The sequence below is a fragment of the Leucoraja erinacea genome, chromosome 3 (genome assembly GCF_028641065.1).
Source record: "Leucoraja erinacea ecotype New England chromosome 3, Leri_hhj_1, whole genome shotgun sequence".
Lineage (NCBI taxonomy): Eukaryota > Metazoa > Chordata > Chondrichthyes > Rajiformes > Rajidae > Leucoraja > Leucoraja erinaceus.
Genome location: NC_073379.1, coordinates 66,101,462 through 66,125,859, shown reverse-complemented (window position 1 = coordinate 66,125,859; position 24,398 = coordinate 66,101,462).

Here is a 24,398-nt window from a genome sequence, read left to right as displayed (position 1 = left end):
GGTATAAGAAACCTGTTGGTATTTGTGCGCAAATCTTTCAAGATGGCCAGACAGTTTTACATAACAATTAATAAAGTGTGTGGGATCCTGCAGTTTTGTTTTAATTAGAATGTGTACGAAATGGAGAAAAGCAGGCTAAACCTGTTCAAAACTTTATTTTGACATCAACTGGTGCACTGTGCCTATTTTAATTCACTAATCTTTAAGAAAGGAAAGGGTGTCATGAGGCTAGAAAATGGACTTGCTTGAATGATTTTCAGGATAAGGAATTATAGTTATATTAGTAGATTGGATGATGAAATTGTCCCCTTAGAGATTTATGCACCTCAAATCTCTAAGATGGTGATGAGATGATTTAGTTGAGGTGTATAAAATTCCAAATACTTAAAGGGAAAATGTGCCCAATGTTAGAGAATATTCAGGAGTGATAGAATTTCATGGACAGGAGATTTTAATTAAAACAAGATCCAATCTTCCAAATAGGAAAAAGCCCACTCACAGTTTAACTTGAAATTATACTTTGTCATCAAAACCATTCATCGGGCGTGAGATGTTCGGTTTCTGTATCATTGTATCTATTCCATGGAAAAAAATAAACATGTTCATATTAATTACCATGTATTAAAACCTTCATGATGAGATAAGGGAAGATATTAATTGGACATCCCAGCATTAATCTATAATTGAAGGAATATTCCTGCCATTTAATACACAAGTCAGGACGCATGTTCTCTTGTCATTAAATATTCTGCTGGTTGTGATTCCGGGGAACCATCTCTCAACATTGTACAAAAAAGGTGAAAAATAAAGTGCTGGAGGATCTCAATGGGTCAGGCAGCATCTGTGGAGGGAAATGGGCAGATGACGTTTCAGATTGGGACCCTTCCTCAGTCTGAAAAGTAGCCCCAACTTGAACTGGCATCTGCTCAATTCCCTCCACACGTACTGCCTGACCCGCTGAGTTCCTTCAGCACTTTGTGCTGCTCGGGATTCCAGCATATGCAGTCTTTTTTTTTGTCTTCAACAAGAGGTATTTTTTGGTTTTCTGGGTTCTCCATCCTCAGAAGCCTTTAGACCATCCATTCTTGCATCTACTGTCTCTTGCCTCCCTTTTAGATTTTCCATATTAATTTTTGCCCCCAAAGGTGTTTGAACATGCAGAGGTTCCTTGTCAGTTACAGTACACCGTTGTAAATACATCATTTTGCCAAGATTTTTTTTCACCCGTAAAACAATGTTAACATCATAGAACAGTACAGCATGAGAAGAGGTCATTCGGCACACAATGTCTGTACCGAATATGATGCCAACACCAACTGGTATCTGCCTGCACATAATCCATATCCCTCCATTCCCTGCATATCCATATGCCTATCCAAAAGTCTCTTGAATGCATTACTGTTTCCGTCTCAGCCACCATCCCTGGCAGCATGTTTCAGGAACTCACCATCCTCGGTGTAAAAAACGTGCCCCACACATCTCCTTTAAACTTTTCAAGTGCTTAATAATCCAATTGCTTCCCTGATAGAATGCCAGCCATAAATAAATACAGGCTGGTTCTTCCATCCATCACCCCTGCCAGCAGAAGTTTTAAGATTTATAGGACAGCTCAAAAGCAGAATGGATATACTGTATGTGCTGTCAATAAAAATGTTGTAATTTCAAGGTACTAACTTTTTTAAGAGTTTTTTTTTGGACTTTCACAGTTACAATTTATGATACTTTTGTCCTGAATCCAATTACCTCCAGCTGGAGGCCAAAGGTTCCCATTATTATTATTATTCATTATTTTAGACACTATATCAACATTTCCTACTTTCAACTATCCCTTTGTTTTTCCTGATGGTGAAAGTTGGTGGAAATTAATCTGCACCAACGTACCTGGAATATAGAACATAAAGATTTCAGGTTGCCTCATTTTCAGGACTCTCACTTATTGAAGCCATAAAACCAACTCATAATCTCACTTGACACCTCAATCCAGTTACACCTGCTAGATGTGTGCACTGTTTGTTTGGTACAACATTATGCCAAGGTTTCATACAGATTATCTGGTTGGCATAAAAGGTCCATAATTGAAGAAGAATAAGTAAGTTTCCCCAAATATTGGTCTCCATTTCTCCTTTAACTACCAGCTTCAGAAAAAAATCTCAATTGTCTGTGTACATGTTTTAAGAGTTGGTTGCCATGTCAACCCACAGACAATATACTTCAATAGTTTGTTGTGATGATTATTGACAGATCCAAAGCCTGTAAGAGGTTAGAGTTTAGAGATACAGCATAGAAACAGGCTGTTCGGCCCACCGAGTCCATGTTGACCATCAATCACCCATTCACACTAGTTCTATGTAATCCTACTTTCACATCCTATGCACTAGGAGCAATTTACAGAAGCTAATTAACCTCTAAACCAGCACATCTTTGGGACATGGGAGAAAACCAGGGCAGCCAGTGAAACCCACGAGGTCATAGAGATCGTACAAACTCCATACAAACAGTACCCATAGTCAGGATTGAACCCGGGTCTCTGGCACTGTGAGGCATTAGCTCTACCACTGTGTCACTGTGCTTATATAAACTCGAGAGTTTGTTTAGTTTAGTTTGGTTATTGTCACATGTACAAGACACAGTGAAAAGTTTGTTCTGCATGCTATCCAGTCAAATCATGTTATACATGGGTATAATAGATTCTCTTCTAGAATAGTTTGTAGAGTGCAACCATGTTCCAATGCCATCTTGCAAACTCCATGTCTTTGAAAAGTCTGATCTTGCCCCAAGGAGATATTCAATTTCTTTATTTCTTCCTTCAAGTACAGTTGTAATGGTAGCAATGGATTTATGAAGTAGGGGTCGGCCTGGTCCAGCTTGATGCAATCGGATCCTTCCACTGTGCTTTGAGCAGTTGCCACAGGCTGCACTCTATGCACTCATCCACCCAATCGCTGGAGTGCCTCCTGCAGGCTGACTCTGCCAACACCACCAACCACAGATACTGCAAAGTCATCGGCTTCAGCAGCCATACCTATGCTTCCATGTGCTTAGATCGCCACATATTGATTCCAGAGCCAATCACAGAACTTTAGAGTGTTTTCCAAGGGCATGGGAGGAGAGTTTGTGGACTATTCACAGCCACCAATTTTCCCTTTCACCTTCCACTACCACCATCTTGGAATACTGACTACCAATTTTAATCTAAAAGTTTATATAAACTATACATAAAACTCTGATGACATAAAAATCTCAATGAAATAGCATTAAGTAACTGCACCGTGTGTAAAAATTATGTGTACATTATATTCTATTCTTAAAATTGTTTATCTAGTCACTAACCAGGCTTCAGAGACTTTACAGTGGGGGCTCTGTGAAAAACATTGAACGCCATGAACAGATGATTTATTCATGAACACAGAAAAAAAGCCGTCATCTATTCATAGAATCTGCGTATGTTACTATAACAGAGGTATTGAAAAGTATAGTCAAAGGCGTGCTGCAATAGCACGGTGAACTACATGTATCAAAGACGACTGCCACTTTATGAGGAGCTGGATTCAGAGGCATTCTTCCCTCCCAGCTATTTCCTTTTGCAAACATCGGTAGCAGTAGAATTTTCCATTTCTGTCATATAGGGACATGAATGAGGATTTCAAGAAACATTTTGAAGTGCCGTACTTGCTGTAAAATGGTGATACAGTGATTTATAATTCAATTATAAATATATTTCACCAGGTGCTATTTGAGATAAAATGCTGTCCAAAACATGCCTTTCTGAGGAAAAAGAAAAAAACTTAGACATGAAAATTAAAACAAAGAAAATGGCCTCCAGAAATGTTGGGAGAAAACAGTGGATTCGAGAGCAACTTAAAACTAAATAACATTGATGTTTCAGGTGAAGATCTGTTTGGAGAAGGCAAATGAAAAACATTGTCTGGCGCGGACAAGCTAGGGTGGAGTGAGGACGAGAAATTAAAAACCCAGATTCAGGAATGCTGACTCCTGTCATGGAAAAGGAGTTGTTTCTTTTGGAACAGCTGGAAAGTGGTGAAAATTAGGGCTGGTGTGGGTGTTGTGAGATTGATATACAATCATCCCAAAGGCATTCCAAACAAGGATTAAAGTAATATAAAGCTTGAAACCAACTGGATTGATGGAGGCAGGGCTAATTCCTACTTTTTCATGCAAAATAACTCGTACCCATAAGTAACACACAGTAACCAAAAATGTAGTGTTAGGTTTCAGGTAATATTCTGTAGCCAGCAACAAAATGATTCTTAAATAAATCAACCTACCAAACCAGGGAAATAGTCCTCCACCCTAACCCTCAATATATCTGCCCCTCGAGGTTGTGGGCTCAGACATTTGCTCCACACCCATAACTGTGTGATCAAGTACAACAACAATTTTGGTATTTAAATTCACTGATCAGACTACTGTTGACAGCCAGATCAACAACAACGATGAGATGAACACAGGAAAGAGATTGAGAACTTGATGTCATCATGTCAGGTCAACATCTTAGTGTTAACAGAAACACAAGGAACGACTGATGGTGGTTTGCTAAAACAGACATTGTCTTGAAGTAACTCAGTTGGTCAGGCAACATCTCTGGAGAACATGGATAGATGACCTTTCCAGCCATGTCTGAAGAAGGATCCTGAACCATAAGGTCACCCATCCATGCTCTCCAGAGATGCTGCCTGATCTGTGGAGTTACTCCAGCACTTTGTGGCCTCCTTAGTTTAAAACGACAGCAAGACAAGATATTTGAAGCAGTCTGTAGAAGAATCCCAACCCGAAACATCACCCATCCTTTTTCTCCAAAGATGCTGCCTGATCCGCTGAGTTACTCCAGTACTTTATGTCAACCCATGCCCTGGGTTGCTGCCACTTAAGGGCCTGTCCCACATGGCCGTCATTTGCGCGTCACGCAGATGGTGCACGAAGATTTTGTACATCACAAAATCCTGCGACGTCGCACGCGGCCGCCTATGTCATCACGCACCACGCACGCGTAATGCGTTGTGACGCGTAAATGATGTTGCGTAAATTACGCACAAATGACAGCCAAGTGGGACAGGCCCTTTACTCTCACTCTAAGTTACCTCATTCAGTTATGTTGTTGTTGTACTTAATTTTTTTTTAACACTAGATCTACTTGGACTTGCAGTACATCCGATTTCTGCTCTCTTCTCGCCACTAGCTAATTATTAGACCTATTGAAAATATATAACATTAGCAATTTGCTTTTGGGGTTTCATGGTAACCTAATTATGAAATCCTGAAGTTATGAATTAAATTTCCATCACTGCCAGGCATGAAATTGAAATTGATAACTTTGAGAGTTTATGGGTAAGCTTTGATGAGAGACATCTTCTAATTAATACTCGATTGGGAATATATGAAGCCTACATGACAAAATAAGGATAAGGCCAAATTTTAAAGTCTGCCAGAAACTGGACAAACAAAGAAATGATCTAGTCAGCTGATGTACCCACTAACATTCAGTGTGAACTGTACCATTCTCAATTATAGCCCACTCAGAGGAGCTAACAAGAATGGTTCTTTAGAACCAACTTTAAGTACTTTAATTACTATCCAAAATTGTCATTTGCTCTGACTGCAATTTTAACTCTGTCTTGTGTGGGGAAATCTTGTTTTCCTATCAAGGGAAATAATGGGACAAAGGTTGTGGGACCAGAAGAGGACAGTTGTGACAAAAAGCGTCTTCCCTTATGGAAAAAAGAGAAGCACCAGAAATGATTAATCCACCTCTGGCTCTTTCCCACATTACTCCCAAAATACATTCCTGAAATCCCAGTATGAAAGATACATCTTCTAGATGCGCTGTAATGCATCCTCAGTGATGTGACCTGGGGTCATCATGTGTTTAGGGTCTCACAACATCAGACACCCTCGCCCTGGCGACCCAACCGGGGTTGATTAAGCTCCGACTTGCGTCCCAGCAGCAACAGCCCACAGATCAGCCCTCTTAATCCAAAGTCACCTCGTGGCTTTCTCTGCGTTTTTGCTTGCGGATTGAATGGCCCGCTTCATTGCCATACCCGTAATGCCCAACAGGTGGAGGACTTTGCAGAGTGAGCGTCCTGCAAAGCCCCTACAGCCCACCTCTATGGGCTCATAGTATGTCTTCCAGCCGTTGTCCTGGCACATCTCCACCAGTTCCTGGTACTTTGCGCGTCAGATACTCGTGAAAACATTGTCCCCTTGGTGCCAATCCCTTGGTTTGAGCAGGAGAAGCCTTGCATTCTCTGGTCATTTTTGCCAAGTACCTGACTGGTAATGGAAGTTATAACTTAACATTCATAGTCCATTTCAAATGTTACATGAATTGTTCCCTTTAGCCTTAATAGTACGTGGAAATAAATACATTGATTTCATTAATTTACAGTTTATTTAAACTAGCAGTGATTATTCATATTAAAGGCATTAAAGCGCTTTCTGCAGAGACATTTATCTATCTATCTATCTTCTATCTATATTACTAAAAGTCTGTTCTTGACCGGTTTTGGCCATCTGTGCTGCGATTTCCGAGAGAACGCCGCCACCTACAGCCGTCATTTTTGGCCACCTTGCTCAGACCCCCCTCCGCCGCATGTGTGCTGAGGATTTTTCCCGTCGATTAAAATTGACAGAGATATTAATGTTTTTATGAAATTCCCCATTCTCTCTGCTGCCCCCGCTGGCGGCAGGGGGGAGGGACTATAAAACCAGGAAGTGATGTGCCACACAGTCTCTTCAAGATGGAGGAAGGCAGAGGGTCACGTTTCTCTGAGCTGTGAATAACACTGAACACATGTCCACTCAAATGTAAGTGCCCTTTTTGGTTCTAAAATACTTGCAGAATGTGTCTATTGGTTCTAAAGCTTGCAATAAAATGCCTATTGGTTCTAAAGCTTTCAAAAAATGTCTATTGGTTCTAAAGCTTGCAAAAACATGTCTATTGGTTATAAAGCTTGCTAAAAATGTCTATCTATATTACTAAAACTCTGTTCTTGACCAGTTTTGGGTTTCTGTGCTGCGGTTTCCGAGAGTACGCCGCCACCTACGGCCGTCATTTTTGGCCACCTCACTCAGAGCACCCCTCCGCCGCATGTGTGCGAGGATTGTTCCCGTCGATGAAAATTGACAGAGATATTAATGTTTTTACAACATTCCCCATTCTCTCTGCTGCCCCTGCTGGAGGGAGGGGGAGAGACTATAAAACCAGGAAGAGGTGTGCCTCAATCAGTCTCTGCAAGCGGTGTGCCTCAATCAGTCTCTGCAAGTGGTATGTCTCAATCAGAGCTTTGAATGACACTGACAAATGTCTACAGCACTGTGAGCACCCTTAATTTGGTTTGAAAATGAAAATATGGTTAGAGGTAAAAAAGCACTGCCTGCAAATGGTTGTTTGGGTTTGTGTTGAAGTAAAAAGGCACTCTCTCTCTCTCCCTCCCTCTCTCCCCCCCCCCTCTATTCTCCTAAAGCCCCCCTCCCCTCCTCCTCTCCCCTCCTAAAAGCTCCCATCTCCTCTCTCTCCCTCCCTCTCCTCTCCCTCTTGCTCTCTCCTGTCTCCCCCCTCTCCTTCCTCCACCCCTCTCTCCACCCCCCTCCAACCCCTTCCCCATCGTCCCTCCCAAAACCCCCCCCCTCCCCTTCCACACACCCCTACCCCCTCCCTGCTCCTAAAGCCCCCCCCCCCCCCCCTCTTGGTTCTCCCCCCCCCCCTCCCCCCCCCTCCCCCCCCCCCCCCCCCCCCCTCTCTCTCCCCCCCTCCCTCTCTCCCCCCCCCTCTTCCTCTCTCCCCCCCCCCCCTCCATTAGCGTGAGTGCAGGAGGGGGGAGTAGTTAGTGTGTGATGCTGCATGCCACCTCCCCCCCCCCCCCCCCAACCGCACGTTGGGGGAACAGACCCAACGGGCCTGCACGTGGTCTGGTTGGTTCTAATGCTTGCAAAAAATGTCTATTGGTTCTAAAGCTTGCAAAAAGTGTATCTATTGGTTCTAAAGCTTGAAAAAAAAAAATGTCTATTGGTTCCAAAGCTTGCAAAAAATGTCTATTGGTTCTAAAGCTTGCAAAAAAAGTGTCTATTGGTTCTAAAGCTTGCAAAAAATGTCTCTATTGGTTCTAAAGCTTGCAAAAAATGTCTATTGGTTCCAAAGCTTGCAAAAAATGTCTATTGGTTCTAAAGCTTGCAAAAAATGTCTATTGGTTCTAAAGCTTGCAAAAAATGTGTATTGGTTCTAAAGCTTGCAAAACAATGTCTATTGGTTCTAAAGCTTGCAAAAAAAAGTCTATTGGTTCTAAAGCTTGCAATAAAAAATGTCTATTGGTTCTAAAGCTTGCAAAAAATGACTATTGGTTCTAAAGCTTGCAAAAAAAGTGCTCTATTGGCTCTAAAGCTTGCAAAAAAAGGCACTATTACTACAAATGGTGGCTTGGTTGCTTTGGCTTGAAGTTGAAAGGCACTGCAAATTGTGGCTTGGTTGCTTTGGCTTGAAGTTGAAAGGCACTACTTACTGCAAATGGTGGCTTGGGTGTGGCTTGGTTGTGGCTTGAAGTTGAAAGACACCACTTACTGCAAATGGTGGCATGAAGTTGAAAGGCACTACTTACTGCAAATGGTGGATTGGTTGATTTGGCTTGACGTTGAAAGACACTACTTACTGCAAATGGTGGCTTGGGAGCTTTCGCTTGAAGTTGAAAGACACTATTACTGCAAATGGTGGCTTGGTTGCTTTGGCTTGAAGTTGAAAGGCACTACTTACTGCAAATGGTGTCTTGGGTGTGGCTTGAAGTTGAAATACACCACTTACTGCAAATGGTGGCATGAAGTTGAAAGGCACTACTTACTGCAAATGATGGATTGGTTGCAAAAAATGTCTATTGGTTCCAAAGCTTGCAAAAAAAGTGTCTATTGGTTCTAAAGCTTGCAAAAAAAGTGTCTATTGGTTCTAAAGCTTGCAGTCTATTGGTTCTAAAGCTTGCAAAAAAATGTGTATTGGTTCTAAAGCTTGCAAAACAATGTCTATTGGTTCTAAAGCTTGCAAAAAAAAGTCTATTGGTTCTAAAGCTTGCAAAAAAATGTCTATTGGTTCTAAAACTTGCAAAAAATGACTATTGGTTCTAAAGCTTGCAAAAAACTCTATTGGCTCTAAAGCTTGCAAAAAAAAATGTCTATTGGTTCTAAAGCTTGCAAAAAAAGGCACTATTACTACAAATGGTGGCTTGGTTGCTTTGGCTTGAAGTTGAAAGGCACTGCAAATGGTGGCTTGGTTGCTTTGGCTTGAAGTTGAAAGGCACTACTTACTGCAAATGGTGGCTTGGGTGTGGCTTGGTTGTGGCTTGAAGTTGAAAGACACCACTTACTGCAAATGGTGGCATGAAGTTGAAAGGCACTACTTACTGCAAATGGTGGCTTGGGAGCTTTCGCTTGAAGTTGAAAGACACTATTACTGCAAATGGTGGCTTGGTTGCTTTGGCTTGAAGTTGAAAGGCACTACTTACTGCAAATGGTGTCTTGGGTGTGGCTTGAAGTTGAAATACACCACTTACTGCAAATGGTGGCATGAAGTTGAAAGGCACTACTTACTGCAAATGATGGATTGGTTGCTTTGGCTTGAAGTTGAAAGGCACTACTTACTGCAAATGGTGGCTTGGGAGCTTTGACGAAGTTGAAAGGCACGACTTCCTGCAAATGATGGCTTGGGTGTGGCTTGAAGATGAAATGCACTACTTCCTGCAAATGGGGGACGTGGGTGCATTGGCTTGAAGTTGAAAGGCACAGCAAATTGTGGCTTGAAGTTGAAAGGCACTACTTATTGCAAATGTTGGCATGAAGTTGAAAGGCTCTACTTACTGCAAATGGTGGCTTGGGTGCTTTGGCTTGCAGTTGAATGGCAGTACTTACTGCAAATGGTGGCTTGGGTGCAATGGCTTGAAGTTGAAAGGCATTACTTACTGCAAACGGTGGCATGAAGTTGAAATGCACTACTACTGCAAACTGTGGCTTGGGTGCTTTGGCTTGAAGTTAAAAGGCACTACTGTAAATGCACTTACATCCTGTTTGCACTGTATTTTGATTTTAGATAAAACTCTGCCACTTACGGCTGTGATTTTTGGCCATCTTACTCAGTCCCCCTCCGCTGAGCAGGTGCAGAGAATTCTTCCCAACAATGAAAAATAAGTGTTATTAGTTTTTTTTAAAATGTTGAGAATCCCTCTCCTGTCAATCACTCCATGAAAGCCACAACTTTTCCGGTGGGGGGGGGAGGGGTTATAAAACCCGAAAATGTGGGGTGGCTCAGTCTCTGCAAGATGGAAGGAGAAGTCACGACTCGCTGTCTTTAGTGGCTTTGCACCCTACTTCAAATGGTATGAAACTGCACTTGAATTTGGTGGCCTTGCACCCTGCTAGAAGTGGTAAGAAACTGCACTTGAATTTGGTGGCCTTATACCCTGCTTGAAATAGAATTTCAAGGATTAGCCGTGAGTCAACTACAAGCCCACCAGCCGTGAGCGAGTGAGTTGCCAGCACAACAGGCTTGATTGACTGAGACGCCAGCCCAAGAATCTATTTGGCGCACAATTTGCATACTAGCCCTCTGGAAACCAGTCCCTTCAGCCCACAACACCCATACTAGCACTCCAAAAAGTCCCCCCCCCCCCCCCCTCCAACTGGCCACCAATATTAGGAGAGGTGGAATATTGCGTTGGATGACCAGCCCACCTGTGTGATCCTGGGACCCAACGGGTCCCACTTAGTCTAGTTACATCTAAATTTGTATCGAAGGGGAGGAGAAGGGGAGAGAGAGAATAATTAATGCAGATTATTATTTTTATTTTTATTGATTTTGATTAACTACTTTTGTCTTAACTGAAGGGAACAAGAGAATGGATGAAAGACACTCTTACTGAAGAGGAAGAAAATAAGCACAAAACTAAATATACAGCTTAGAAATTAGCATACTGATTGAAAATTGTACTAGGTTAAATTCCTGGGCTAAGAAGTGTGTTGCATAGCATAATGTTTATGTTTGCCATATGATGGAATTTTATCAATGAACTAATCTCTGCAAACAATCAGATACTTGGTAGAATTGGTCCTGGGTTCCTTGGACATATGGCAAACTATTGGGCAGTTGTATCCAATGGTCTGCAGTGAATGCTGGAACATTGCCGTTGGCCACATTATACAAAGAGTGATCTAGATTCTGCTAGTTTGGGAATTAATACATCTTGATTAATAAAATTGCAACTGATTATCACCAACAAAACACACCAAGAATTACATTATAATGGCAATGGAGAAAGTTACGATTAGGTTGCCCAATTGTTCAGATACACAAAAAAAAAAGTTAGCTCGTATTCATGTACCCAGTCAACATTAACTGTATTTTTGGGGACACTTCCTGGCTGTATCCAATACTGAAACCTTCTTCCAATACAATTGTAGTAGTCAGTAGGTAGTCTGCAGTCAGTGATGGAAATAGTTATCAAAATATGAAGGGGACCGGGGGACAGGGGGGACACAATTTCTTGGCGGCCACGCGCTCATGTGCACACACACACACACACACACACACACACACGCGAGGCTTCGAAGGCTATCTACAACTCCCAACAACTCACGGGGATCTGGAAAACAGCAGAAATCGATGCTGTTTCGGACAAGCTGCTTGGGCACCTGAAGGCTCTTGCAATTTTGTGATCACCCACAGCTGCGAGCGCACCGGACTTTAAACTTTCCCACGCTTGCTGTAACACACCCAACCCGACGGAGGAACGCAGGTACTGTACCTGGAAACTCCGGGATGACCTCCAGAGATGACGAGCTGGATCTTCCAGGAACAATGAAGCTGGAGCTGCCGACTTTGAGGGTACCCCCGTTCGTTACGGATCTGGAGCTGCCGTCTGCAAGCTCACAAAAACAGAAGGTACAGTAAACACAGTACCTGGAAACAAAGGGGAGGCCGCAATTGTGTCCGGAAATGTGGCCGACGAGCAGGACTTCAGGTCAGATTAAAGCGCAGGGGACTTCGGCCCCCTCTCCCTACTATCCTACTGACCAATGTACAGTACCTTGAAAATAAAGTGGAGGACTTAAGGGCAAGGCTGCTTTATCCAAGGGAGCTGAGGGATGCTCTGTGTTCTGTTTCACAGAGACATGGCTCACCCCCAGCTCCCCAAACTCAGTGGTCCAGCCTGAAGTATGGACCGTACATTGGCATCCGGGAAAGGGAGAGGAGGAGGTGTCTGCCTCATGGACAACTCTGCGTGGTGCTCAGACGTGACAGTCCTGTCCAACTCCTGCTCTCCACCCCTCGAACATCTGGCGGTGAAGTGCCGCCCCTTCTACCTCCTAAGGGAATTCACCTCCATCATCCTGACCGCGGTCTACATCCCACCCCAGGCAGACGTCCGTCTGGCACTGGAGGAGCTGCACGCCGTGGTCAACAAACACCAGACATCCCGAGGCGTTCAACACCATTGCTGGGGACTTCAATAAAGCCGACCTGGTGAAATCGCTCCCAAACTTCCACCAACATGTCTCCTGCTGCACCAAAGGTTCAAACACCCTCGACCACTGCTACACCACCATCAAGGATGCCTATCGCTCTATCCCTCGCCCTCACTTCGGTAAATCCGACCAAACCGTGGTGCTGCTTCTTCCTGCCTACAGGCAGTAATTGAAGAGCGCACCCCCAGAGGTGAGGACAGTACAGAGCTGGGCTGAGGGGCAGAGGAACAACTCCAGGACTGTTTGGAGTCTGTAGACTGGACAATGTTCAAGGACTCGGCAACTGACGAACGAATACGCCACAGTCGTTACAGACTTCATAAAGAAATGTGTGGAGGACTGCATCCCTACAAAAACCTTCCAAGTGTTTCCCAATCAGAAACTTTGGATGAACTATGATATCCGCACTCTTCTGAAGACCAAACACTGGGCATTCATGTCTGATGATACAGTGGTCAACAAGAAGTCCAGATACGACCTTGATAGGGCCATCAAAAGGGACCTCTTCCCCCATCTGGAGGATGAGACGGATGTTCGGCAGCTGTGGCGGGGCCTGAATGCAATCATCTCCTACAAGGCGAAATCAGGAGGCAGCTCGAATGATGGCGAAACATCACTCCCTGACGAGCTCAATGCGTTTTACGCACGCTTTGAAAGGGAGAACACTGATGTGCCTTCCTGATCCCCCATTCGCTGTGATGATATTTCAGTCAGTCACAGAGGCCGACGTCAGAAAATCCTTCAGAGGGGTGAACCCTCGAAAAGCACCTAGTCCTGATGGTATACCCGGACGTGTTCTAAAAACCTGTGCGGACCAACTGGCTGGAGTTTTTACAGACATTTTCAACCTCTCACTTATGAGGTCTGAGGTTCCCACCTGATTTAAAAGGGCATCAATTATACCAGTGCCCAAGAAGAGTAAGGTGATGTGCCTCAAATACTATTGACCAGTGGCACTAACGCCTGTGGTGATGAAGTGCTTTGAGAGGTTGATCATGGCGCAAATCAACTCCTACCTCGACAAAAACTTGGACCGTCTGCAGTTCGCTTACCGCCACAACAGATCAATGGTGGATGCGATCTCGCTGGCTCTCCACTCCACTCTGGACCACTTGGACAACAGAATCTCATATGTCAGGCTGTTATTGATTACAGCTCGGCATTTAATACAATCATCCCCTCCAAGCTGGTTACCAAACTCGCAGAACTGGGTCTCTGCGCATCCCTCTGCAATTGGATCCTCGACTTCCTCATTCACAGACCACAGTCAGTTCGTATTGGTGGAAATGTGTCAGCCTCAATAACAATCAGCATGGGAGCACCTCAAGGCTGCGTGCTTAGCCCCCTGCTGTACTCACTCTATACTCATGACTGCGTAGCCGGTCATAGTGCGAACTCCATCATCAAGTTCACTGACGATACCACTGTTGGGGGCGTATCACTGATGCGGATGAGTACAGAAGAAAGATTGACCAACTGACCAAATGGTGCCTGCACAATAACCTGGCCTTCAACACCAGCAAAACCAAGGAAATGATTGTGGACTTTGGAAGGGGGAGGATGGGGACCAACAGTCCCATTTATATCAATGGGTCGATGGTGGAAAAGGTCAAGAGCTTCAAATTCCTGGGTGTGCATATCTCTGAAGATCTTTCCTGGTCCGAGAACGCTGATGCAATCATAAAGAAAGCACATCAGCGCCTTCACTTCCTGAGAAGATTACGGAGAGTCGGTATGTCAAGGAGGACTCTCTCTAACTTCTACAGGTGCACAGCAGAGAGCATGCTGACTGGTTGCATCGTGGCTTGGTTCGGAAACTTGAGCACCCTGGAGCGGAAAAGACTACAAAAAGTAGTAAATACTGCCCAGTCCATCATCGGCTCTGACCTCCCGTCCATCGAGGGGATCTATCATAGTTGCTGCCTCAAAAAGGCTGTCAGTATCATCAAGGACCCACACCATCCGGGCCATACACTCATCTCCCCACTACCTTCAGGTAGAAGGTGCAGGAGCCTGAAGACTGCAACGAGCAGGTTCAGGAACAGCTTCTTCCCCACAGCCATCAGGCTATTAAACTTGGCTCGGACAAAACTCGGAACATTAATAGCCAATAATCTGTTTATTTGCACTTTATCAATTTAATTATTCATGTGCGTATATATTTATGCAATGGTATATGGACACACTGATCTGTTCAGTATTCATGCCTGCTATGTTCTGGTGTGCTCAAGCAAAGCAAGAATTTCATTGGCCTATCAGGGACACATGACAATAAAACTCTCTTGAACTCTACTGCCAAATATACTGGCATAACTGTTGCTGATGGAGAATCATTCTGTGGGATCCTACACCAGGTTCTTCTTCCTTTTGCAAAATACTTTGATAAGCTAAAGCTTGGTCCCGCACAACTATCTACAAATTATAGTGGATGTTGTTCAGTGGTGCACCATCAAACCTACAGCGAGAATGGTTTTGCAGTTTGGGGAACATAATCTCCATCAAGGTCTTCATCCTTTCTCATCAAATTATATATTATTTGTTCCATAGACGTTAAACAATCTAGTAAACGTTTTTCAAATGTATTTATGTGTATCCAAGACTTTCTACTAAGTTATGAAGAAATTCTGTAGCATTCAAATAAGCTGAGTTAATGCAGCAAGATTCCAATCTGCAACTTTGATTCACTCAGCAGGCTTTTGCAACAAAGCCATTATTCAATTTTTCCTGGATTTTACTATCAATGAATGATACATCACAGGAAGAGGCTATCCCTCAGGTGGGGTTTGCAAATTCAGTTCACTGTCAATAGCTTTATAATTTCTCAGATTCTTTCTGAAACTGCCAAATTAATCTCTCCATGTCACTCCGTTTCCTCTTCCAATCAATTTCAACTTGCAAGTTTGGTTACCAAATCTATCATCTGTGGACATTTTTCACTGAATCAAAGCCATTCATAAATGTGAACACTTCTGTCATACCTTCTCTCAACCTCCATGACTCTCAGGGTTATATCTCCATCTTCTCCAGTGTCTTTACAGAACTAAAGTCCTTCAACCTTGAAAGTTGCAGTAAATTACTTCAATACCCCCTCCAAGACATTTGTCCTAAGTTGCAATGTGCAGAGCGGAACAAAATACTCCAGCTGGAAACTAACCAGTTCAATGGTCCAGGATGACTTTTATGCTTTTGGATTTGATTGCTCTATTAATAAAGTCAAGATCCTCTTAACTTTTGATGGCTGAATCTTCTCCACTTGCGTTTCAAAAGTTGCACATCCACCCCAGCATTTAATATAATTTTGCTCACATTGCCCTTCTTCATTAAGTTGCATTTGCACATTTCATCAGCTTATGTCCTCTTGAAGTCTTTTATTATCGGTCTATTATATTTATAATTTGTAGGCTATGAAATGATACCCTATTTACTCAAGCCTAGAATATACAGTAAATCTCCATCTAAAGGAGTAGTGGCTCTGATACTGAATACCTTGGATCACAACTGCATATTCCCCTCCAGTCTCAGAAACAACATTCATAACTACTCTTTGCTTTTGGTCTATTAGGAAATTCTGAATCCCCACTGTCACTCTTCTTTGTATTCCAAAAGTAGGGTGCACCAAGCTAAATAGTAGCTTCCTTTGCGACGTACAGAGGTTTTCTTGACAGAAATAAAAATCAGTCAGGGACTTAATCATGACACCTTCCTTATTTTGTATGATTGTTTCTGAATGCTCCAGTCGATGTTCAGAAGATAGAGCATTATCAGCAAGCTAAGAATTAAATAAAATAAGATTTCAGGTAGGATGCAAGTAGTCTCATGGGGGAAAAAAAACATTGAAACATTCACCTAGACTAGCTGCCCATGAACCACAACCACATTTCAGTGTGGAAAGATTCATTGTAATGTTTGATAGCATGAACAACATCTGACAAAGGTATCAGCCCTTCCTGTTTGCAAAACCTTTTGACTGCCTAGCAAAGGCAGAGGCATTGCTCAGAATCACAGCAACAAAGATACCATTCAACTAATTCCTGACACAATTCAGGCCGTTTCCCAACACATGGTTCCCATAAGTCTCCTATGATCCAAAACACAGGGCTGTTATCCGTGGTGGGCATGCTAAAACATTCCCAGATTTAACAATTAACCTTGAACTCCAAGACGTAGTTTACTGCAGGTTACTTGGGAGGCAGCACATAATTTTCTCTCTGAAAGATAAAAAATATTGTAATATCAGACCAATCCACACTTGTTAAAAATATTAGTTACATACATTTATAGCTTAGTTATTATATAAAATGAAAATGATACTACAAGGCTTTAAAACAGCATTCTACTTTTCCAGATAGGGGTGATTGCTATTGGCAATGTGAACCATGCTGATAGGGGCTGACAGATTCATTAACCTGTCATTTTCCTTTAGTCCTAGTACTGCATAGTATTGGTGCAACAACTTAACTTTCATGCCTAGATCAGCTCAGTATGTATTCAGAACAGTATATGACTTTCCATTATTTACAACGATATCAGTTACACGTTCAAACTCACCTTACTGGAACAAGGTTGGGGAAATTATATCTTTATGAGCTCTTAAAATTGTTTTTTTCATTCTAATGGATTTTTTTTTAAAGAACCAACTTTTGGTTATCTTACGGACTTCCATCAATTTTATGAGTTTCTTGATCAAGGTTATCTTTTATTCAAACATTTCTTTGCATACAATAAACATTTGAACGTTGTTTGCAAATACCTCAAGGAGCTCAATGCAAATACAACATTTATTGTTCAGAAGAGGAAAATGCAAAAAAGGATCAGCTATGAAAAAGGCTATTACTGTAGAAATATTCAGCCCAATTCATTGAGCAATTCAACTGCATATCACAGGGTGCTTAGAGAGGTTAGTATGACAATTTAAAACTATTAAGAGAAAATGCTTTGTAAGTCTCGCAGTTACTAATTCATGGTCGAAGTACCACGAACAGAAAGGAGAAATACCAAAGAGATCAACAGGCACCAAAACCAAATTACCAATAAAGAGTATCCTGCCTATCTACCATACTGGCAATCACTGTGTATTTATATAATTATGTCTCAGTCTGTTGGGCCACGTCAGCAATATGACGTGGGACTCTATTGTTAGGGGGTCGGATAGGCGATTCTGTGGACGCTGTCGGGAGACCAGGATGGTGGTCTGCCTTCCTGGTGCCAAGGTCTCGGACGTGTTTCAACGCGTCCAAGATATCCTGAAATCAGAGGGAGAGGAGCCTGAGGTCGTGGTACATATAGGTACCAATGACATAGGTAAAAAAAGGGTAGAGGTCCTGAAGGGAGGATTTAGGGAGTTGGGAGGAGAGTTAAGGAAAAGGACCAAAAAGGTAACAATCTCAGGATTATTGCCTGTACCACGCGACAGTGTGAGTAGGAATGGAGCGAGGTGGAGGATAACTGTGTGGCTAAAGGACTGGTGCAGAGGGCAGGGATTCAAGTTTCTGGATCATTGGGACTTCTTTTGGGGAAGGTGGGACCTGTACAGAAAGGATGGGTTGCACTTGAACCCGAGGGGGACCAATATCCTGGCGGGGAAATTTGCAAAGGCTACTGGGGAGACTTTAAACTAGAATGGTTGGGGTGAGGGACTCAAATAGAGAAAGCTAGTAGACAGAATGGGAGGCAGGAAGCAGAAAAGGGAAGCACTCGGACACAAGAGGAGAAAGAAGAAAAAGGAAATAAACAGAGAATAAGAGGCAGGGGGGTTTCTTAAATGTGCATATTTTAATGCTAGGAACATAGTAAGAAAGGTGGATGAGCTTAGAGTCTGGATAGACACCTGGAAGTATGATGTTGTGGCGATCAGTGAAACATGGTTGCAGGAGGGCTGTGATTGGAAACTAAATATTCTAGGATTTTGTTGCTTCAGGTGTGATATTGGAGGGGCAAGAGGTGGAGGTGTTGCATTGCTAGTCAGGGAAGTTATTACAGCAGTGCTTTGGCAGGATAGATTGGAGGGCTCATCTAGGGAGGCTATTTGGGTGGAACTGAGTTGGGAAAGGTGTAGCAACACTTATAGGGGTGTATTATAGACCGCCAAATGGGGATCGAGAATTGGAAGAGCAAATATGTAAGGAGATAGCAGATAGTAGTAAGCACAAGGTAGTGATTGTGGGAGATTTCAACTTTCCACACATAGACTGGGAAACACATTCTGTAAATGGGATGGAAGGTTTGGAGTTTGTAAAATGTGTGCAGGATAGTTTTTTGCAGCAATACATAGAGGTACCTACTAGAGGAGAGGCAGTGCTGGACCTCCTGTTAGGAAATGAGACGGGACAGGTGGCGGAGGTATGTGTTGGGGAGCACTTCGGGTCCAGTGATCACAATACCATTAGTTTCAATATAATTATGGAGAGGGTCAGAACTGGACCTAGGGTTGAGATTTTTGATTGGAGAAAGGCTAACTTTGATGAGATGCAAAATGATTTAAAAGGAGTGAACTGGGACATTTTGCTTTATGGGAAGGATGTAGAAGAGAAATGGAGGACATTTAAAGGGGAAATTTGAAGTACAGAATCTTTATGTTCCTGTTCGGTTGAAAGGAAATAACAGTAAAAATTGGAAAGAGCCCTGGTTTTCAAGGGAAATTGGACATCTTGTTCGGAAAAAGAGGGAGATTACAATAATTATAGGCAACATGAAGTAAATGAGGTGCTTGAGGAGTATAAGGAATGTAAAAAGAATCTTAAGAAAGAAATTAGAAAAGCTAAAAGTAGATATGAGGTTGCTTTGGCAAGTAAGGTGAAAGTAAATCCAAAGGGTTTCTACAGCTATATTAATAGCAAAAGGATAACGAGGGATAAAATTGGTCCATTGGAGAGACAGAGTGGACAGCTAGCCGCAGAGCCAAAAGAGATGGGGGAGATATTGAACAATTTCTTTTCTTCGGTATTCACCAAGGAGAAGGATATTGAATTATGTGAGGTAAGGGAAACTAGTAGAGTAGCTATGGATACTATGAGTTTCAAAGTAAAAGAAGTATTAACACTTTTGAAAAATATAAAAGTGGATATGTCTCCAGGTCCTGACAGGATATTCCCTAGGACATTGAGGGAAGTTAGTGTAGAAATAGCCGGGGCTATGACAGAAATATTTCAAATGTCATTGTCATTAGAAACGGGAATAGTCCCCGAGGACTGGCGTACTGCGCCTGTTGTTCCATTCATTAAAAAGGGGTCTAAGTGTAAACCTAGCAATTATAGACCTGTTAGTTTGACTTCAGTGGTGGGCAAATTAATGGAAAAGATACTTAGAGATAATATATAAAAGCATCTTGATAAACAGGGTCTGATTAGGAACAGTCAACATGGATTTGTGCCTGGAAGGTCATGTTTGACTAATCTTCTTGAATTTTTTGAAGAGGTTACTAGGGAACTTGACGAGGGTAAAGTAGTTGATGTTGTCTATATGGACTTTAGTAAGGCCTTTATCAAGGTTCCTCATGGAAGGTTGGTTAAGAAGGTTCAACTGTTGGGTATAAATGCAGGAGTAGCAAGATGGATTCAACAGTGGCTGAATGGGAGACGCCAGAGGGTAATGGTGGATGGTGGGGTTCCTCAGGGATCTGTGTTGGGTCCTTTGTTGTTTGTCATGTACATCAATGATCTGGATGAAGGTGTGGTAAATTGGATTAGTAAGTATGCAGATGATACCAAGATAGGGGGTGTTGTGGATAAAGAAGAGAATTTCCAAAGTCTACAGAGTGATTTAGGCCATTTGGAAGAATGGGCTAAAAGATGGCAGATGGAGTTTAATGCTGATAAATGTGAGGTGCTACACCTTGGCAGGACAAATCAAAATAGAACGTACATGGTAAATGGTAAGGAATTGAAGAATGCAGTTGAACAGAGGGATCTGGGAATAACCGTGCATAGTTCCTTGAAGGTGGAATCTCATATAGATAGGGTGGTAAAGAAAGCTTTTGGTATGCTAGCCTTTATAAATCAGAGCATTGAGTATAGAAGCTGGGATGTAATGTTAAAATTGTACAAGGCATTGGTGAGACCAAATCTGGAGTATGGTGTACAATTTTGGTCGCCCAATTATAGGAAGGATGTCAACAAAATAGAGAGAGTACAGAGGAGATTTACTAGAATGTTGCCTCGGTTTCAACAACTAAGTTACAGAGAAAGGTTGAATAAGTTAGGTCTTTATTCTCTGGAGCGCAGAAGGTTAAGGGGGGACTTGATAGAGGTCTTTAAAATGATGAGAGGGATAGACAGAGTTGATGTGGACAAGCTTTTCCCTTTGAGAATAGGGAAGATTCAAATAAGAGATCATGACTTCAGAATTAAGGGACAGAAGTTTAGGGGTAACATGAGGGGGAACTTCTTTACTCAGAGAGTGGTAGCGGTGTGGAATGAGCTTCCAGTGGAAGTGGTGGAGGCAGGTTCGTTGGTATCATTTAAAAATACATTGGATAGGCATATGGATGAGAAGGGAATGGAGGGTTATGGTTTGAGTGCAGGCAGGTGGGACTAGGGGAAAATAATTGTTCGGCACGGACTAGTAGGGCCGAGATGGCCTGTTTCTGTGCTGTAATTGTTATATGGTTATATGGTTATATAGTCTTGTAAGTTGCTGCCAGCTATGATCGCTTGTACAGGAATGGTGAGTGTTCTCACTTCAATATTTTTCCATTGAGCATCATATGATGGGTTGCACCAGCATATCATAAATCTTAACTGTGCTGCCTGATAATAGTCTTTGAGAGAAGGTAAAACCCATCCCCCCTTTTCTTTTGTTAACTGTAAGGTTTTGAGACGGGTCCTACCTTGCCATATATATCTTGACGATATTTTGTCCCATTCATTAAATTGTTTTTGATTAATCTCTATTGGTAGGGTCTGAAATAAATATAACAGTCTTGGTAATATGTTCATTGTAATATATTTAATTCTCGAGCTGAGACCAGAAAGGAATTAGCTTCCATCTAGCTATATCCTCCTTAATTTTTTGGTGTATAGGTGAATAGTTGCATTTTGATAATTCTGTAAAATCCCTTGCTATAATGATGCCCAAATATTTGAGATGTTCTGCTTGCCATGCCAGAGGCTACCACTTCTGACTTCTCCTGATGGGCTGTAGTTGTATGTAAGCAGTTGTGTTTTACATATATTAATCTTGTATCCTCATAGTTGACCATATTGTTCGAGTGATTGCATCAATTTAGGTAGAGAGTTTGTTGGTTGCCCCAAACAAATCAAAATGTCATCCACATAACAGGCCAATTTATGTTCAGTCCCTTGAATAGTAATACCTTTTATTTCTTCATTTTGTCTTGTATATTGAGCTAGTGGTTCCAAATATAATACAAAAAGTAATGGTGACCACGCACATCCCTGTCTTTTGTCCAACCTCTTCTCACAGCGCTAATCCGGGCATTTGCTCCCAGTATTGGCATTGTTCTGGCCAAATACATGCCTAAAGTATTTATTGGTGCAGACAGTGCTGAATAGAAAAATAAACAACATAACTACAATTTACTGCCCATCTGTACACAGTTACTGAAGATATTCCGTCAGCTTTCCAATCCTGTGGATCACACACATGATATGGAATTTGTCTCCAAACTATTGCTAGGAATCCTGCACAACTGTACTGAATATTCCCATGCAACGACAAGTAATACAAAACCTTCCAACACATCTTTACCTTTCAGCAACTGCTATGCTCATTTACCCATCAAATAGAAGAGTTCTATGATTTACTACAATATCGCTTGAGTAAGTATTGCACTGACTTTGGATCCTGACAATCAATTCCTGTTTTTCTCTGAAGATAAACACAAAATGCTACAGTAACTCAATGAGACAGGCAGCATCCCTGGAGAGATGGAATGGGTGATGTGTCGAGACCCTTCTTCAGACTGAGAGTCAGAGGAGAGGGAGATATGGAAGGTAGACACAAAAAAGCAGGACAGGCAGCATGTTTGGAGAGAAGGAAGGATGACGTTTCAGATCGAGAGCCTTCTTCAGACGGGTATGGTGTGAAAATGACAGATCAGAGCAGATGAGGAAATGTGGAATGGTTCATTGTTTGCTGAGGGGAAGGTGACAACGCGACATTCAATCAGTAATATTTAATCAGGAGGGCAGTAAAACTAGTTGGAGAATTTGGTGGGGAGGCATGGAGTGAGAGGGAAAGCAAGGGTTACTTGAAGTTAGTGAAATATTTTTTTCTCTGCCATCTTTAGAAAGACTGAAATATATAGGTACACAAAAATATTTGTTTATGAATTAAATTCTGGCAATATTTCCCAGCAAAAAGATTGATGTGTATACAACAAAGAATCTACAAGGATCAACATATTTTGGATAATGTTCATCAGTTTCTGGCTTATCGTATTATGTTTGGCAACTGTACATTAGACCTGTTGGAGTGCAGGTTAAGAATAACATGTAGAGCTGCCTATAAAGAAAGCAGTCATTTATTATGGCATTGCTATCTAACTCTTGTCAGACCACACTTCCTCAAACAAAACACAAAGGGCTGGAATAATTCATTTGTGGAAGGAATGGATAGGTGATGTTATAGGTCAGGACTATTCTTCACAGATGCTTCCTGACCCACTGAGATATTCCAGCATGTTGTGTTTTGCTCAAGATTCCAGTATCTGCTGTTCCTTATGTCGCCATTTTACTGCCCAACTGCAAAATCTCCTCAAAGTATGCCTGATATTGAGGAATTCTCCTCCTCTCTCCAACAGGAGTTCTGTGAGACCCTCTCTCACTGCTCCCCCTCCGATTCCTGCTGATTGACTATGTTCTGACCTAAAATCCCTGCCACAGCCAAATGTGCTTCTTCAGCACTTCCCTGTGCTGCCATCTTGTCCCATGTGGCTTCCAACACCATTTCTAGGGTCTGAAGGAAGATCCAGGCACCAAACGTTGCCCATCCATTCCCTCCACGATGCTGCCTGACTGGTTGAATTCTTCCACCTCTTTTTGTTTTCCTCAAGATTCCAGCATTTGCAATTCCTTGTGTCTCCAGACCATCCTACCTGCTTAGGATCGCCTCATAGCACAGAAGGGAAAAGGGTTATGCCCACCGCTACGCCGGAACGCCACCTATTTTCAGTCTGCCCGAATTCTGTTGGCTGAAGCAGCAAGAATTCACGTTGGTCAGTCACTGGCTGGCTCTGAATCCGAATTTTGAGCCTCGACAATTTTGGTCGAATGTTGCATGGTTAGAATAGTAGAGACCCGCCAGCTCAAAATAGACATAAACTGTGATCTGTCAGCGCAGGACGGAATGTGACTCTACAGGTATAATAAAGAGCAAAAGGGGATACGACTTTGTGTAAGAAGAGTGGGCATTCTCCCTGATCATGGAAAGGAGAGATCTTAAGACATAAAAAAACAGGGGTGGGCCATTCGGCCCTTCCCCCCCAACCCCCCCTTCCCCAGAGACACACTCTATATACAAATGGGTTTCCTAATAAACTAAAATTTAACTAAAACTGTGACCCCTTGATGAAGGGGTATAAAAGTCCTTGTAGAAATATTTGCATTATCTTTAGTCAAAGGTGAAGTTCCAGAAGACTGAAAGGTGGCTAATATTGTACTGCTATTTAAAAGGTGGCAAGGACGGAAACTGTTGGCAGGTGAGCCACAGCTGTCAAGTGGACAGCGCCGCCACTTTTCTTATCTGGTTCCACTAATCATCTATCTCTGTCTCGATCTCACCGGGCTCCATCTACCATTTTTTTCTCTTTGTAGATGTTTTCACTTGTCACCTATCAGCCGCTGCATTGACACTCACCCCTCCCTTCTCCCCAGTTGCACCTCCACCTACCTATCACCTACCAATCTCTGTCTCAGCCCTCCCTC